Source organism: Carex rostrata, chromosome 19 (assembly GCF_964058835.1).
Source record: "Carex rostrata chromosome 19, lpCarRost1.2, whole genome shotgun sequence".
Taxonomy (NCBI): domain Eukaryota; kingdom Viridiplantae; phylum Streptophyta; class Magnoliopsida; order Poales; family Cyperaceae; genus Carex; species Carex rostrata.
In genome coordinates this window covers 4,880,258-4,899,827 of record NC_135936.1, presented here as the reverse complement: position 1 = coordinate 4,899,827, position 19,570 = coordinate 4,880,258, and the positions used below count along the sequence as shown (strand labels likewise).

The following is a 19,570-nucleotide window of genomic DNA, read 5'->3' as shown; positions in this document are numbered from 1 at the left end:
AAGCCCAATTATTTTGTCATATGGAGACATTACTAGAGTGCTCCAACCACCTTCAATTGGAGTGTTGTATTAGAGTTGTAAATGCCACATTATCTTGCCATCTAGAGACACTACGCGAGTGCTCTAAAAACCTTCAATTGGAGTGTTGTATTTGGGTTGTCAATGCCCTATTGTCTTGCCTTCTTGAGACACTACTCGAGTGCTCCAAGCACTTTCAACTGGAGTGTTGTATTAGGGTTGTATATGCCCTATTATCTTGCCATCTGGAGACACTATTAGAGTGCTCCTAACACCTTCAATTGGAGTGTTGTAATTCGGTTGTAATTGCCATATTATCTTGCTATCTAGAGACATTACTAGAGTGCTCCAAAGACATTAAATTAGAGTGTAGTATTAGGGTTCAAAATTCCATATTATCTTGCCATCTAGAGACACTAGTCGAGTGCTCAAAACACGTTCAATTGGAGTGTTCTATTAGGGTCGTAAATGACCTATTAGCTTGTCATCTGAAGACACTACTATAGTACTCCAAAGACTTTCAATTGGAGTGTTTTTTTAGGATTGTAAATGCCCTATTATCTTACTCTATATAGACACCACTAGAGTGGTCCAAACACCTTCATTTGGTATTAGAGTTGCAAATGCCCTATTATTTTGCTATGTAGGGTCACTACTAGAATACTCCAAACACCTCCAATTCGAGTATAGTATTAGGGTTGTAAATGCCTTATTATCTTGCCATCTGGACACACTACTCAAGTGCTCTAAACACCTTCAATTGGAGTGCTTTATTCGGGTTGTTAAAGCCCTATTATTTTCTCATCTGGAGACATTACTAGAGTGCTCCAAACACCTTCAATTCGAGTGTAGTATTAGGGTTGTAAATGCCCTATTATTTTGCCATCTAGAGACACTACTCGAGTGCTCCAAACACCTTCAATTGGAGTGTTGTATTAGGGTTGTAAATGCCCTATTATCTTGCCATCTGGTGACACTACTCGAGTGGTACAGACAACTTCAATTGGAGTGTTGTATTTGGGTTATTAATGCCCTACTATCTTGTCCTCCGGAGACACTACTCGAGTGCTCCAAGCACTTTTAACTGGAGTGTTGTATTAGGGTTGTATATGCCCTGTTATCTTGCCATCTGGAGACTCTATTAGAGTGCTGCAACCACCTTCAATTGGAGTGTTGTAATTGAGTTGTAATTGTCATATTATCTTGCTATCTGGAAACATTACTAGAGTGCTCCAAACACCTTCTATTAGAGTGTAGTATTAGTGTTGAAAATGCCATATTATCTAGCCATCTAGAGACACTAGTCGAGTGCTCAAAACACCTTCAATTGGAGTGTTGTATTAGGGTCGTCAATGACCTATTAGTTTGCCATCTGGAAACACTACTATAGTACTCCAAATACTTTCCATTGGAGTTTTTTTTTTAGGGTTGTAAATGCCCTATTATCTTGCTCTATATAGGCACTACCAGAGTGCTCCAAACACCTTCATTTGGAGTGTTGTATTAGGGCTGCAAATGCCGTATTATCTTGCTATGTAGGGTCACTACTAGAATAGTCCAAACACTTCAAATTCGAGTATAGTATTACTGTTCTAAATGCCTTATAATCTTGTCATCTAGACACAGTACTCGAGTGCCCTAAACAGGAGTGCTTTATTTGGGTTGTTAAAACCCTATTATTTTGTCATATGGAGACATTACTAGAGTGCTCCAAACACCTTCAATTGGAGTGTAGTATTAGAGTTGTAAATGCTCTATTATCTTGCCATCTTGAGACACTACGTGAGTGCCCCAAAAACCTTCAATTGGAGTGTTGTATTTGGGTTGTCAATGCCCTATTGTCTTGCCTTCTTGAGACACTACTCGAGTGCTCCAAGCACTTTCAACTGGAGTGTTGTATTAGGGTTGTATATGCCCTATTATCTTGCCATCTGGAGACACTATTAGAGTGCTGCTAACACCTTCAATTGGAGTGTTGAAATTCGGTTGTAATTGGCATATTATCTTGCTATCTGGAGACATTACGAGACTGCTCCAAATACCTTCAATTAGTGTGTAGTATTAGGGTTGAAAATTCTATGTTATCTTGCCATATAGAGACACTAGTCGAGTGCTCAAAACACGTACAATTGGAGTCTTGTATTTGGGTTGTAAATGACCTATTAGCTTGCCATCTGGAGACACTACTGTAGTGCTCAAAAGACTTTCAATTGGAGTGTTTTTTTAGGGTTGTAAATGCCCTATTGTCTTACACTATATAGACACTACTAGAGTGGTCCAAACACGTTCATTTGGTATTAGGGTTGCAAATGCCCTATTATCTTGCTATGTAGGGTCACAACTAGAATACTCCAAACACGTCCAATTCGAGTATAGTATTAGGGTTGTAAATGCCTTATTATCTTGCCATCTAGACACACTACTCGAGTGCTCTAAACACCTTCAATTGGAGTGCTTTATTTGGGTTGTTAAAGCCCTATTATTTTCTCATCCGGAGACATTACTAGAGTGCTCCAAACATCAATTGGACTGTAGTATTAGGGTTGTAAATGCCCTATTATCTTGTCATCTAGAGACACTACTCCAGTGCTCCAAACACCTTCAATTGGAGTGTTTTATTAGGGTTGTAAATGCCCTATTATCTTGCCATCTGGTGACACTACTCGAGTGGTACAGACAACTTCAATTGGAATGTTGTATTTGGGTTATTAATGCCCTACTATCTTGTCCTTCGGAGACACTACTCGAGTGCTCCAAGCACTTTCAACTGGAGTGTTGTATTAGGGTTGTATATTCCCTATTATCTTGCCATCTGGAGACACTATTAGAGTGATACAACCACATTCAATTGGAGTGTTGTAATTGGGTTGTAATTGTCATATTATCTTGCTATCTAGAAACATTGCTAGAGTGCTCCAAACACCTTCAATTAGAGTTGAAAATGCCATATTATCTTGCCATCTAGAGACAATAGTCGAGTGCTCAAAACACCTTCAACTGGAGTGTTGTATTAGGGTCGTCAATGACCTATTAGTTTGTCATCTGGAGACACTACTATAGTACTCCAAAGAATTTCAATTGGAGTGTGTTTTTAGGGTTGTAAATGCCCTATTATCTTACTATATATATACACTACTGGAGTGGTCCAAACACCTTCATTTGGTACTAGGGTTGCAAATGCCCTATTATCTTGCTATATAGGGTCACTACTAGAATACTCCAAACACCTCCAATTCGAGTATAGTATTAGGGTTGTAAATGTCTTATTGTCTTGCCATCTAGAGACACAACTCGAGTGCTCTAAACACCTTCAATTGGAGTGTTTTATTTGGGTTGTTAAAGCCCTATTATTTTGTCATTTGGAGACATTACTAGAGTGCTCCAAACACCTTCAATTGAAGTGTAGATTAGGGTTGTAAATGCCCTATTATCTTGCCATCTAGAGACACTACTCGAATGCTCCAAACACCTTCAATTGGAGTGTTGTATTGGGGTTGTAAATGCCCTATTATCTTGCCATCTGGTGACACTACTCGAGTTGTACAGACAACTTCAATTGGAGTAATGTCCTACTATCTTGTCCTACGGAGACACTACTCGAGTGCTCCAAGCACTTTCAACTGGAGTGTTGTATTAGGGTTGTAAATGCCCTATTATCTTGCCATCTGGAGACACTATTAGAGTGCTGCAACTGTTAGTGTAATAATCTAGAAGTCAATAATACGGTAAATTATCATAAAGCTTTGTTCATGAATTGAATGTTTATATCATTTTGTTGCCTTGAGTATTATTGCATTTATGGATCATTTCGAGTTCATGACTGAAATTGTGAAACTCCATAATATAGATGATATATACTCTTAAAAGGTCACTGACCAAGGTAATTAGCAGGAACACTAATTACTGCTATAAAGTTAGTATGTGGATTAAAAGATGGTTAAGTTTTACAAACCACCTGACATAAGATGTCATTTTAATCACATAGATACATGTTCTAGGAACATGGTATTTGACAGACCCCGAATGAGACATTAAATAGAATTGTGTTCGTGTCATTTATGTTTTCATTTAGTGTCACGTTCTAAAGTATGAGGTATTTATCGTTCCCACTGAGAAATATATATGTGTGATTGCTATCTACCGCTGTCCGTAAAAAGCAGTCATAACGGTAGCATTTCCATATGTATAACTTAGCTGAGGAAGTGATAGTCTGCCAAGAATACTATTTGTCCCTCGTATCTCTATAAGAGCTATAGCATCACTGGGCCCCTTGGTAGAGTTAGATTATCTGCATGCGGTATAATTACAAGAGTAATTATATTTGATAATCTACTCAAGATCAAGAAAAGATTCAGTTAGCAAGGATGACACACATCTACCTTGAAACTGATCTGATAGCTATGAGACAGAAGAACAGACACAATTAAATAGTTTACTGGATCGTGATATTGTACAGTACAGCATCATCTGTGTAATTGGATGGTCATGATGTGTTGCCAGATACCACTCATGATTATAGAAGTTAAAACAGTTTTAACTCTGTTTACCAACATAACACAGATCCTATTGGGTCACACCATATAGGAGCTACTCGGAGAATCTTACTGATTAATTATAAATTGATTATAATTAATATTAAGATAGTTATAATTAATTATACGTGATATAATTAAATTATAAATGTCATTTAGAATGACAAGCAGAAACAACGGTTAATTTATAAACGTACACGTTACGTTGTATAAAAGTTACCGAACAACAACCGAAAAGAAATATAATTGTATATGACAATTATATATATTTGATTTGGATTTTAATTTGTTAATTATGGATTTGAATTATGGGTTTAAAAGCCCAAAAATAATCAAAGCCTTAATTAAAATTAAAAGCCCAAAGTCAAAGCCCAAAATCAAAGCCTTTTACTATTCATGCCTTAATGGGCCAAGGGCAAAATGGTCATTTCACACCTATGCCACCTTGCATGACACCTTAGGGTGTAGAAGCATGGAGAAGAGTGTGGAAGGGGTATTTTGGTCATTTCACATATTAAAGCATGAGGTGTCAAGGTATTTTGGTAAATAAATTTGTTTTGAGGGGTATTTCGGTCTTTTGCGAACCTCCTCAAAACACTATAAATAGAGGGGTGAGGGTAGAGAGAAAACTTACTGATTCACGTGTTAATCTGATTACTTCGTTAATCGGTTTTTCCCTCTTCCCCGGTTTCGTTTATTACGAGATTCGGAAAAATATATTTTTGCAAACTTTGCGGTATTTCTTGTTTTGCTTTTAAGTGAAACGGAATAACTTGGAGTCTTAAATATATTTAATCTGTCCCTTTTTGGTGAATAGTGTTTCTGCAGAATTCTGCGGTTTACGGTATTTCTGGCAGAAGAAATAAACTGCTCTCCGGTTAGTCCTGGTGGATAACCGATAGAGGTATCACACGTGTGATACTCCGAGTCGATTCCTTCCCTGGTGTAGCTCTTCTCGCTCGGTCTGCATTCCAACTGTGATTTGGAAACAAGGTATAAACATGTTATATTAATCTATTTAATTGATAAATAGATTTAAAGCTTTAGAAAATCAATTATGGAGTAGATCTGTAAATAGGATTAAATGGATCTTCCTGATTCATTTAATTCGTAGCTTAAGGTAGATGTAAAAAATTTTGTTTTACTCTTTCCACACCTTAAGCTAAATCAATGGGTTTGAACCGTCAAAAACCCAACAGTGGTATCAGAGCACAAGGCTCTCCCGCTGATTGATTTTCTAAAAGTTATAACTTATGCAAATAAGCTGCATATACCGCGTATCAGTTTAAATTCTTACATTTGCAGCACAAGTCCAAAACCAATTAGAAATGAGATTTTCTTGGTTCGGTTTTACCGACTAAGAAAGTTAAATTAGATTTACGCTTTCTTTACGCTTTCTTTATGCTTTCTTATGAAATGTAAATGTTTACATTTCTTGGATCGGTTTTCTGACCGAGAAAGATAAAATAGGATTTTATGCTTTCTTTATGTTTTTGTTTTCAAAACTTTTGATTGCGTTAAAGTTCATCTAAGAATGTGATGAAGCAATAAAGTACCTGAGTAAGAACTGTTAATCTCCACCCGTAAAAGACAAGGTTAATGACAAGAAAAGTCTCGGCTTTTCGTCTAACCCTCTTTTACGTGTCCTGATAGCTGGCCCAAAGGGGACTTTGTCACGTTACCAAATTGCTTTAACACTTTTGAAATGGCAAAATTTAGTGTAACTTTTTCGCCTCTTCGAAAACCTTTGGATAAGTAAAGTTCATCGAAGAATGTGATGAAGCAATAAAGTACCTTAGTAAGAGCTGTCATTTCCACACCGTAAAAGAGATGGTTCTGTCTAGGAAAGATTGAGTCTAAGCGGTCCTTGTGACCCCGATCTTTCCTGGGAGCCTTTTTTACATGTCCTAATGGCTGGCCGAAAAGGAACTTTGTTACATTACCAAATTGCTCTATGGACCGAAAAGAATATATGTTTGAAACATGTAAACTGTTTATATGCTTTAAACGGTATAGAATAAAGAACTGAGCATAGCTGCAAAATAAAGAATTAGGAACTGATAAATAATATACCTGACTTGGTCCCGTATATAAGTAAATTAGATTTACTGCTTTGATATGAAATGAATAAATTAGATTTATCGCTTTCAAGGAACCGTGAAAGAACGTGATGTCAAAGAAAGATTTGTGAAGGAACTCACCGTTGTCTTTCTGGCAGACGACTTTGACGTGTCCGTAAAAATGTCCAAAGTCAGTTACAAGAACTGACTGCTTAACAAAAGCTAAGCATATCAAAGAGGTACTAATAAGAACAAAAACTAATGGAGATCACATTTTCGTATTCAAAGACTTCATTTCCACGACTGCTGAATGAAGCATATGAAAGAGGTCGCTGTAAAGATACGAATAGAATCACATTTAGTCATTATTTCAAACATATGCTAAGAAAAGAAAGTAATGGGGATCACATTCGATATTTTTGACTTCCTTTCCACGACTGCTTAATGAAGCATATGAAAGATGTCACTATAAAAATACGAATAGAATCACATTAGTCGTTCTTTCTGACATAAGTTAAAGAAAAGAAATGGGGATCACATTCGGTATTGAAGACTTCCTTTCCACAAATGCTTAAAGAAGCATATGAAAGAGGTCGCTATAAAGATACGAATAGAATCACATTAGTTGTTCTTTCTGACATACCCCTTTGGAGATTGCTGGCACTGTTAAGCATAAACACCAACCCATTAATTATTAAGTAGTATGCCCTTCCCACTCTATCCTCCTCAAACCATTGTTCATTGGTTGATGATTAAACTACTCAGTAGACATCGCCTTTTACCTTTGGTGGTTGAGGGTTATGTCCGACATATCAAACCAAATAGAGTGAGGTTACTTACCAATGATTTCCAAAACAGTTTTGGGCTTGGGGCAAAGTTTTCGTTAAATACACGTGATGTAGTGTATTAGGGCTTGCTCTATATAGGCACTACCAGAGTGCTCCAAACACCTTCATTTGGAGTGTTGTATTAGGGTTACAAATGCCATATTATCTTTCTATGTAGTGTCACTACTAGAATAGTCCAAACACTTCCAATTCGAGTATAGTATTAGGGTTCTAAATGCCTTATTATCTTGTCATCTAGACACACTACTCGAGTGCTCTAAACAGGAGTGCTTTAGTTGGGTTGTTAAAGCCCTATTATTTTGTCATCTGGAGACATTACTAGAGTGCTCCAAACACCTTCAATTGGAGTGTAGTATTAGAGTTGTAAATGCCCTATTATCTTGCTATCTAGAGACACTACTTGAGTGCTCCAAACACCTTCAATTGGAGTGTTGTATTAGGGTTCTAAATGCTCTATTATCTTGACATATATAGTCATTACTAGAGTACCCGAAACACCTTCAATTGAGTGTTGTATTATGATTGTAAATAACCTATTATCTTGCCAAATAGAGACACTACTAGTGTGCTCCAAACACCTTCAATTGGAGTGTTGTATTATGGTTCTAAATGCCTTTTCATCTTGCCATATAGAGACACAACTACAGTGCACCAAGCACCTTCAATTGGAGTGTTGTATTATCATCGTAAATACCCTATTATCTTGGTATATAGAGTCACTACTAGAGTGCTTCAAGCACCTTAATGGGAGTGTTGTACTAGGGTTGTAAATGCCCTATTATATTGCCATATAGAAACACAACTAGACTGCTCCAAACACCTTCAATTGGAGTGTTGTATTCGGGTTGTAAATGCAATATTATCTTGCAATCTGGAGACACCACTAGAGTGCTCTCCACACCCTCAATTGTAGTGTTGTATTAGGATTGTAAATGCCTTATTATCTTGTCATCTAGAGACACCACTGGAGTGCTACAAATACCTTCAATTGGAGTGTTATATAAGGGTTGTAAATGCCCTATTATCTTGTCATCTGCAGACACTACTAGAGTACTCGAAACACCTTTAATTGGAGTGTAGGATTTGGGTTGTAAATGCAATATTATCTTGCCATCTGGAGACACAACTAAAGTTCTCCAGGCACCTTAAATTGGTGTGTTGTATTATGATTGTACGCTATTATCTTGGTATATAGAGTCTACTAGAGTGTTTCAAGCACCTTCAATGGGAGTGTTGTATTAGGCTTGTAAATGCCGTATTATCTTGCCATATAAAGAGACGACTAGAGTGCTCCAAAGACCTTAAATTGGAGTGTTGTATAAGGGTTGAAAACACCCTTTTACCATGCCATCTTGAGACCTAACTAGAGTGCTCCAAACACCTTGAATTGGAGTGTTGTATTGGGGTTGTAAATGCAATACTATCTTGTCATTTGGAGACACCACTAGAGTGCTCCCCACACCCTCAATTGCAGTTGTTATATTCCGAAATTTTAAAACATGATTAAATTGTTAAATCGATTATTTCGCTTAAATAAAATTTTTAATTAACTTAACGATCGTTCAGAAAATTTTCTAACCGATTAAAACGAATCTAAAATTTCAAAATATAAATGAAGTATGAAATTATGTATATGAAAATTTAGAGATTTAAAAACAAAATAAAATACAGCACTAGGAATAAAATTATAATCATTCGGTAAATTAGTAACATAGAAAATCCGTTAGATTTCCTTTGAATTTTTAGAAAGGAAGAAATTGATTTAGTTAGATTCGTGTGAATAAATAAGTAATTAAATTCCAAATAAGAGTATAATTATACGAAATTATTCGTACAATTAGATTATAGAATTTATAAAACTAGTTCATTCAGGAATTTTAGAGATTTAATGGAATATATAAAATTATATAAATTGAGAACGAATTATTCGAATCATAAATCTAAAGTTTAACATCCATAATATTAGAACGAAATTGTAATAAATTTTGCGAGACTTGATTCTAATTTTCGTAACATATAACGTCTTAAAATAATGGATTGAAACCATATATTAAACATCAGAATTTTTAGAACCATTTGATCTCGAACCAGCACGGATCTTGAAGCAGCCCCATTTAATACAACCCTCTCTCCCTTCTCTCTCTTTCTCTCCTCTCCCTCCCTGTCGTGCAAACCCCCACCCCACAACGCCCCCCCTCTCCTCTCCCGTTCACGCGAGCCAGGGGCTCCGCCCCTCCCCTCCCCTCTTCCGTCGCCGACAAGCCCACAACCCCCGCCCCACTCTCCTCTCTCTATCCGTGACATCCCCTAAAACAGCACCCATTTCCCCTCCGCGCCACCCCCTCCTCCTCTCTCGCTGACCCAAGCCACCACCACAAAAATCTCACTCTCTTCTCTCTCTGACCCGTGGACCCCTTCTCCCAACTAATCTCTCTCTTTTTCGCATTTTGCCGCTGATTTCGTGAGAATCTGAAAACCCTAGAAATTTGGGTTGTGCCGGTATTTGCAATTTCGGTTTCGCTTGTGCTTGTGCTTTCTGGTGGTTGCTATGGTGTTTGCTTGTGCTTGATTGAGACGACCGCGAGGCAAAACCCTTGGAACCGGCCACTTTCTTTCGACCTTCTCTCTTTTGGGTAAATTCTGAAATTTCACTTCTAAATTCTTGAGTTATGCCTGGATGAGTCGATTAATGCCGTAGGATGTGAATTTGCTAATTTTTGAGTGCGGGTTGTTGATTTTCCCGACTCAATCGAATTCTTGACTTGTGAAATTTTTCCTAAAATTAGAGGACTAAATTGTAAAATGGGAATTTTTGAGTTACGAGGAGTTCGGCCGAATTGGGTGAAATAATGGAATTAGGCCTTTGATTTTTAAATTGGATTGAGCAAACTAATTGAGGTGCATTAGACCAAAGAATTTAGTTTAGTTAACTAAAATATATATTTAGGGAAATGAATAAAAAGAAAAGAAAAATAAAGTGTAATTGTTAAAAAGATAATACTTATGGTAAGGTATAGTTAACGTATTAGTCACAACTAAAACTAATAGGCTGTAAATGGCAAATAGGAATGCATGTGGATTGCAACTAATGCACTTGTAAACCATTCATATAGAATTAAGCATATGATGTATTATTAATTATTACCTAACTATCTTCTCTAAGACGAATAAAAATGAAGAAATCGTATCTAACTACTGGTGGCAATGCAACTTGAATATTACACATTTATTGACTTTTAAATTAATCAACACTAGGTTATGGAAGTTATGTAGATAACTTATAACCATAACATGACCGACATTACAATAACATAACCATATGACTTAACTTAGTATATAAATCAATATTAATGCGTTGCAGATTTCAATTATATATATATATATATATATATATATATATATATATATAGAGAGAGAGAGAGAGAGATAGGCTAATGTGCTTCCATAAGCACTTGGCACGAAGTGCTGCCACCCCATTTTTGATTTTTCAAAATCCAAACAGTCGATCCGAACCGTTCATCTTGTTCTCCATATTAATATCTGCTTGGAGACCAAATTTTACATTTTTTGGAATTTTTTTGCTATTTATTAAGCCACTTTGAAAATCGCTGATCCAACGGTGGCTTGCCAAACAGTAAAATCAGGGGTTCACCGTTGGATCAGCGATTTTCAAAGTGGCTTAATAAATAGCAAAAAAATTCCAAAAAATGTAAAATTTGGTCTCCAAGCAGATATTAATATGGAGAACAAGATGAACGGTTCGGATCGACTTTTTGGATTTTGAAAAATCAAAAATGGGGTGGCAGCACTTCGGGCCAAGTGCTTATGGAAGCACATTAGCCTATCTCTCTCTATATATTTTGAAATTATAAGACCTATAAATATACATACATATTTATACCATACTTGTATACAACTTATGCAAAATTACTTAGATCAATTATCAAATGTCTTACTGAATATTTTTAATGAATTGATAATTGACAAATTAAAACACCCCACGCATTAAGAAAAATAATAATAAAAATAAAAGTCTAATAAACAAGTTTTAAATACAACAGTTAAACTTTTCAAAACTTTTATAAAGATTTCGTTGCTAATTACTAAAGAACAAATTAATTAGCAACGAACAATATTTTGTTTCGACTTAGATTCAGAACGACTAATTACACGGAGAATTAGATTAGTTATAAAATAACGAACTGCTCGACTTAGAAATAATTAATTAGAGACACGTAAATTAGTAAAAGGTTTCACTTATAAAAGTTTATTATTGAATTTCGCCTCTAAAATATATAACAACTAAAATAGATTAAACTAAAATTATTTGTAGTTCATTTAAAATAAATCAAAGTAGGTAGACAATTAGAATAGATTACTTAAGTAAAACACGTTTAAATTATCGTAACTCTCGAATAGTTATTTTTGCGAATAATTCGACATTTGAATTTTTACAAGCAATATATCTTCAAATTAAATTATTAAAACTATAAAATTATTTAGAATTAAAATCAGGATAACTTAAATCAAAGTGAATGATCAATATCTGACGAACTTACAAATTAAGATTTATGCTAAGCTCGATGGCATGAAAGTGAATAATTAATATCTGACTAATTGGTTAGGTCAGACTGACTGAATCGGTAATTTTTATACAATCGAAATAATCGAGACTTTGACTTACACATTAATTGGGGTGAGGGTTAGAATAATTTAGCATAAATTTTAACTAGTTTAAATTATGTCATCACAGATCAGCAGATCCCATACGAGTCTGATCCTGAGACTGATCCGACTGACCAGCAGTTCGGAGCATACGCGAAGTGCGTTGATTTCGCTGAGGGTTAGCCACAGAGACTCCAGCCCTACAGGTGTGGGATATCTGAATTATTTTCTTTCGTGGGCGTACTCTTACCAGTCGATCCATCTGACCTGACATCTGCACTTATTTTTAAGTAGCTGCATTAAAACTGTAGAGCATGTTTACCTTTCTGCACTGTAGTTAGATTTGCATAAACCCTGAAAAACCTGAATTTACTGTATTTTAAGAGTAGAGTAATTAAATATATTATATGATATATTATTAGAATAGTAGGTTATTAGATTGTCTTCTTCTCGTAGAAGACAATATACTATTATTGTACGTGCATACGCATGCATTGGTGAGAGCTGAGCAGGGCCGAGTGACTTCGTTCCGTCTTGGTGTCACTTGGCATGGGACGGCCCGACAGCCACTGAGCTGAGCGTCACTGGATTCTCGGATGGCCTTAGGATTTATATTATATGTATAAACTTTGCTTATATATCCTTTTCGATCATTTTTGTCATTTTACGTGAGCAGTTCTGATCTTGAGTTTTGTGGCATTGGTTACCCCATCACGGTTCCGATCTCGAGTTCCGTGGTGGCATGTTTTTACTTTGAGACTGCACAGTTCCGATCTCGAGTTCTGTGTAGGTATGTTTTACGCTACCGCATGGTTCCGATCTTGAGTTCCATGGCGGATTTGTCTGCACGGTTCCGATCTCGAGTTCTGTGTAGGTATGTTTTACGCTATCGCATGGTTCCGATCTCGAGTTCCATGGCGGATTTGTCTGCACGGTTCCGATCTCGAGTTCCGTGGCAGAGTGAGTGCACAGTTCCGATCTCGAGTTCTGTGGCACTGGTTACCCCACCACGGTTCCGATCTCGAGTTCCGTGATGGCATTTTTATTACTTGAGACTGCGCAGTTCTGATCTCGAGTTCTGCGTGGGTCTGTTTTACGCTACCGCATGGTTCCGATCTCGAGTTCCATGGCGGATTTGTCTGCACGGTTCTGATCTCGAGTTCCGTGGCAGAGTGAGTGCACAGTTCCGATCCCGAGTTCTGTGGCACTGGTTGACTATATTTTTACGACTTGCATTGTATGATTTCTCCTATTTTATATGTTTGATTGATGAATCGTTTAGGCGAGATGACACACCGGATTTAGATATAACCATCGGCTAGTGTGCTAGTGTAATGCTAATCTTGTGGGCAATGCGCGATGTCATTAGGCAACGTGTATCATTGTTCCCTGATCACAGTCCTTGGATTATATTATTCAGATTATTTTTGGTAAAGGTATAACCATCGGCTAGTGTGCTAGTGTAATGCTAATCTTGTGGACAATGCGCGATGTCATTAGGCAACGTGTATCATTGTTCCCTGATCACAGTCCTTGGATTATATTATTCAGATTCTTTTTGGTAAAGGTATAACCATCGGCTAGTGTGCTAGTGTAATGCTAATCTTGTGGGCAATGCGCGATGTCATTAGGCAACGTGTATCATTGTTCCCTGATCACAGTCCTTGGATTATATCATTCAGATTCTTTTTATCCTATTGGCACAGCACGGGGTGATTTATTTAAATCCGTAATATTATTATTATTATATTTGTTCACACGGTACTTTGGTACTGGACTCCGAATTGATTACTATCCGATATTGTATTTTTGACTTTGGCTTTATTTTGCATGTTGGCATATTAGAACAATCGCATCATGGCATTAATTAAAAGTGTTTTTATGACTATTAGATATTGAGATAGGTTTACACTTGTGCATATTTAATTATATTCATAACTGTACGAAATTTATATAAATAAAAGTGCTTTGACCGTAGAGGATCCCTGAGGGGATAATTCTGGGTCACATACTGGGCGATTCGTCGCTCACCCACAAGTTGTTTCGTGGGTTTTAGGTACAGGTTCTGGCGGTCCGCAGCAGGAGATGTCAGGAGCTGTCCCCGAGGGCCACACCACTTGACCTAGTTAGGATTAGGCTTTTGATTAGGTTTACGAGTCCCGTATTTTCTGTGTTATATATACGGGCTCGATATATCATGTATCCCCTTCTATAGATGGTGTGATTTGGATCCGAGACGGATCGAATTATATGTTATGTATGTGTATGTTTATTTATTTGCTATGTGACTGATGCTTGATATTTATATTATTTTGCTTCCGCTGCTGTTTGATTTATTATTGATGATTAGCCTTGCGTGCTTAATGATTAATTAAGCACGAGGCGAGGTTGATCACACCTTAATCCAGAATTCCTGGTTTGGGGTGTGACAGCAGTGTTGTATTACGGTTGTAAATAACCTGTTATTTTACCATCTAGAGACACCACTCAAGTGCTGCAAATGCCTTCAATTGAAGTGTTATATAAGGGTTGTAAATGCCATATTATCTTGTCATTTGTAGATGTTGGGTTTTGACTGTTCAAACCCATTGATTAATTATGTTGGGGTTTTGACTGTTCAAACCCATTTATATGCTTAAGGTACGGAATGAGTAAAATAAAACTTTTACATCTACCTTAAGCTACGGATTAAATGAATCAAGAAGATCCGTTTAATCCTATTTACAGATCTACTCCATAATTGATTTCTAAAACATTAAATCTATTTATCAATTAAATAGATTAATATAACATGTTTATACCTTGTTTCCAAATCACAGTTGGAATGCAGACCGAGCGAGTAGAGCCTCACCAGGGAAGGAATCGACTCGGAGTATCACACGTGTGATACCTCTATTGGTTATCCACCAAGACTAACCAGAGAGCGGTTTATTTCTTTTGCCAGAAATACTATAAACCGCGGAATTATGCAAAAACACTATTCACCAAAATTTTTCGCTTAATCAGATTCACTAATAAACCAAATCTGAAATACTGCAAAAATTCGGTAAAACACTATTCACCGATCGAAAAACCGTAAACAGAGAAAGAGAGAAATTCCAATTAACGAAGTAATCGGATTAACACGTGAATTAGTGAGTTTTCTCTTTCACCTATGCCCCTCTATTTATAGGCATTTGAGGAGGTTCGCAAAAGACCGAAGTACCCCTCAAGTTGCCAAAATTACCAAAATGCCCTTTTGGCATTCAAATTTGATTTTGCAACTTCATATTGGTTAGATTAGTTTAATGGATTCTAAACCCATTAACCCAAACCCATTATGAATAGTAAATATCCAAATCAAATATGTATAATTGTCATGTACAATTATATTCGTTTACGGTTTTCGTTTGGTAATTTTTATACAACATGTCAAACATGTTTATAAACTAACATGTGTTTCTGTTTGTCATTCTAAATGACGCACAATTAATTATAATTAATTATACCAAGTATAACTAATTATAACCATTAGTTTTTGCTTTGTCATTTTTTAATGACAAGTATAATTTAATTATAACACGTATAATTAATTATAACCATCTTAATATTGATCATAACCAATTTATAATCAATCACAATAAGATTCTCCGATTAACTCCTATATGGTGTGACCCAATAGGATCTGTGTTATGTTGGTAAACAGAGTTAAAACTGTTTTAACTTTTATAATCATAGGAGGCATCTGGGAGTATACACTATGACCATCCAATTACACAGATGATGATGTACTGTACATTATCACGATCCAGTAAACAATTTACTTGTGTCTGTTCTTTTGTCTCATAGTTATCAGATCAGTTTCAAGGTAGATGTGTGTCATCCTTGCTAACTGAATCTTTTCTTGATCTTGAGTAGATTATCAAATATAATTACTCTTGTAATTATACCGCATGCAGATAATCTAACTCTACCAAGGGGCCCAGTGATGCTATAGCTCGTATAGAGATACGAGGGACAAATAGTATTCTTGGCAGACTATCACTTCCTCAGCTAAGCTATACATATAGAAATGCTACCGTTATGACTGTTTTTTACAGACAGCGTTAGATAACACTCACACATACATATTTCTTAGTGGGAACGATAAATACCTCATACTGTAGAACTTGACACTGAATGGAAACATAAATGACACGAACACAATTCTATTTAATGTTTCATTCGGGGTCTGTCAAATACCATGTTCCAGAACATGTATCTATGTGATTAAAATGACATCTCGTGTCAGGTGGTTTGTAAAACTTAACCATCTTTTAATCCACATACTAACCTTATCGCGGTAATTAGTGTTCCTGCTAATTACCTTGGTCAGTGACTTTTAAGAGTATATATTATCTATATTATGGAGTTTCACAATTTCAGTCATGAACTCGAAATGATCCATAATTTCAATAATACTCAAGGCAACAAAATGATATATAAATAAACATTCAATTCATGAACAAAGCTTTATGACAATTTATCGTAATATTGACTTCTAGATTATTACAAACTAATAATAGACACTACTAGAGTGCTCCAGATACCTTCAATTGTAGTTTATAATTAGGGCTGTAAATGCTCTATTTTCTTGCTATATATATGCATGTTGATATGCATGACTTGATATGTTGATTGACAAATCCCTGTTTTAAAATTGGCAAATTGAAATTTAATTGTCAATTGTTATGAAAATTGTTTATAGTACACCCTCAATTATTTTACACCTATGATTTATCAGTACAATATTAATAAATTGAGGGGAGTGCATATTTCGAGGGGGGTACCTTAAATTAGTGCTAATTTTTCTCCCTTTTGTCGATTTCCAAAAAGGAGGAGAAATGGATACAAATTGCTTGACATGCAAAATCACAATTGGGTAAACCAAATTGAATTTTTTATTTATTTATGCACTTACTCGCATTGTATGTTTTTGCAAATTATCTAAAGAGGGAGATTGTTGTTCGAGCAATAATCTTTTTCGTTTATTTGACTAATTTGCAAAAACATACAATTATTGAATTTTACGATTTCTTCTACTTTTTGAAAGATATGTAGGTTCAAGTCAAATAGAATTACATTATGGAGTACTTGGACTAAAGAAATCATGAAGACCTTTATCAAGAATACAAATTGTAAAATCAGATACTTAGTAAAGTAAGTTTGAGGCTTTTTTAACATAGGTAAAACATTGGTAACGTTTTAAACCTGTCAGAAACGCTGAAGTAACAGCTTGATCAAACTCAGAGACAACTTGAAACGTTGTAACGTTTTTACAAAACGTTGTAATGTTTTAAGGATTGTCAGAACGATAAATACAGTTGTATCAAATTCAAAATTCAAATTACAAACGTTGTAACGTTTCACAAAACATTATAATGTTTTAATTAAATCTGAGCTTCAAACAATTCCTCTTTTTGATCAAGATTTTACAGAGCTAAACGTTATGTAACGTTTTACAAATGTTACCAACATTTACCAAGCTGTCAGAAAATTAAAACCCTAAAATCGCATTTATGAAATAAAATGTTGGTAACGTTTTAGCTCATTTAGCTCATTTTTGAGCTGTTTCTATAAATAGGACTTTGGGCATTCTTTCCAAACTATCTCAGCCGACCCTAAACTTCTAAAAAGTGATTTTCTGAAAGCTTAGCTTACTCCATTGTTGTGAGAGCTTAAAACTTCAAAAAACCTCAAACAACCTCAAACCTACTTTACTAATCTTAAGTTAGATTAGATTAGAGTGATCTATTGAGTGTTTCTCTTGAGTAGCTTGAACTAAGAGACCTTGTTCTCATCTCTTTGAGTTGGCTATTCGATTTCCCGCTTGGTGTGTAAGGGCTCAACGGTTCATAAGTTGTAATCCTTTCGTATTGGGTAATAGAAAGGCGCACCACTTGAGGTTACGAAGCCCCGGAGATGTAGGCCTTTGTTTTGCCGAACTTCGTTAACATCCCACGCGTGTCAAATTTCTCTAAACTCATATATTTACTTTCAATTGTAATTTAATTTTAGTTTTTGTTCAATTAGAGGTGCAATTAGTGTAACAACAGTTACATTTTATTAGAGCAAATTGGATTATCTTTTTTCTAAACAACACGCAGTGGGAGTTGAGACTAGACCCATGTTATTATTGTCAGCTAGTGCACTGAATACCATAACAACACGTAGGAATTGCGATAACCACATGATCTCCCTCTGTCCGGTTACTCAGTAACCAAACACTGCCCCAATTTCCAGTTACTCAGTAACCGAACAGTTTTCTAAGATCCAGGAATTGAGTAACCGAAAAGAAAATAAATATCCAGTTATTTGGTAACCGGAAAGGGTATTTTTTTTTAAATCCATTCATAAACTGGGTAGATTTCGTAATTTTTTTTTTGGGGGTATTAATAAAAATTTCGGGAAAATTTGTGAGGGATTGGGGTTTATTTATAGATTTTTATTTGGAGGGATTGAAATTTGAATTTAAAAATAAAAAATTGAAAAAAGGGTTAAATCGGGTATGGGGCTGGGTAGGGGTCCAAGTTGGGGAATGGGAGGAAATGGGGTTTTTTAATTTGAATTTTTTAAAAAAATCTAAAAAAAAAAGTGGTCACGAGCTCTGTCCAATTACATTTTTGTTCTTCAATGGTCCAAAATTGATTTCAGCTCCACCAACTTCAATGGTCCAAAATTGCTTGAAAACAACAATTTTGTACACATCTTATAGCGTTTTCAGACCATATATAAAAGCTATGAAGCTAGCGCGCTATAGCAGCACAATATGGACATAACACTATTTTATCAGCCATTCCGCTATGATGCAATAAATACTATTTGAACCTTTGACTAAAACAAATATGTTATTCTTAAGATAATAATATATATACTTCAACTAGCATCACCTGGGTACTACTTTGGGGAGTTATAAGACATAACGGCTCCTAACGATGTATTAAAAAGAAAGGAAAATTGTGCCTATGCCACTCCAAAACCTCTAATTTTGAAAAATGTCACTCTAAAGTTTGAGTTCATGCCAATGCCATTATAAACTTGGTTTATTCCTAAATTTTCCCCAAATACTATATTAGTCTATTAAAATAATAATAATAAGACTAATGACAATAATACCCTTCTTAGAAATTAGAACCTTAGCCTCTCTCAATCCCGTGCTTTTGCTTCTCTCTCAATCTGCTTCTCCTCAATGTCCTGTGCTTCTCTTTCTCATCGCAGCAAAGAAGCGTAGCTGTCTCATCTCAAGTCCATTGCAGCAAAGGTCCAATCTCCCGTTCTTCTCTCTTAATTTTGCTTTTTTTGTTCTTCTCTTTCTCATCCTGTGCTTCTCTCTCTCCTAAAATAATTCATTTTCTAATCGAAATAAAATTCACATTCTTCCCAGCATAGGCTTCACCATTCTGGTTCTTTCTTTCAGTAGAGAGTTTTT

At 35.8% G+C, this 19,570-nt stretch overlaps 1 long non-coding RNA gene across 1 annotated transcript; it reads left to right on the top strand.

Annotated features, from left to right (window-relative positions):
* The first annotated feature begins 12,210 nt into the window (after positions 1 to 12,210).
* LOC144571824 (uncharacterized) lies at positions 12,211 to 14,449 on the top strand. Its single transcript, XR_013517584.1, has 2 exons — positions 12,211 to 12,329; positions 14,180 to 14,449. It is a non-coding gene; the product is annotated as an uncharacterized LOC144571824 (long non-coding RNA).
* Positions 14,450 to 19,570: the final 5,121 nt, after the last annotated feature.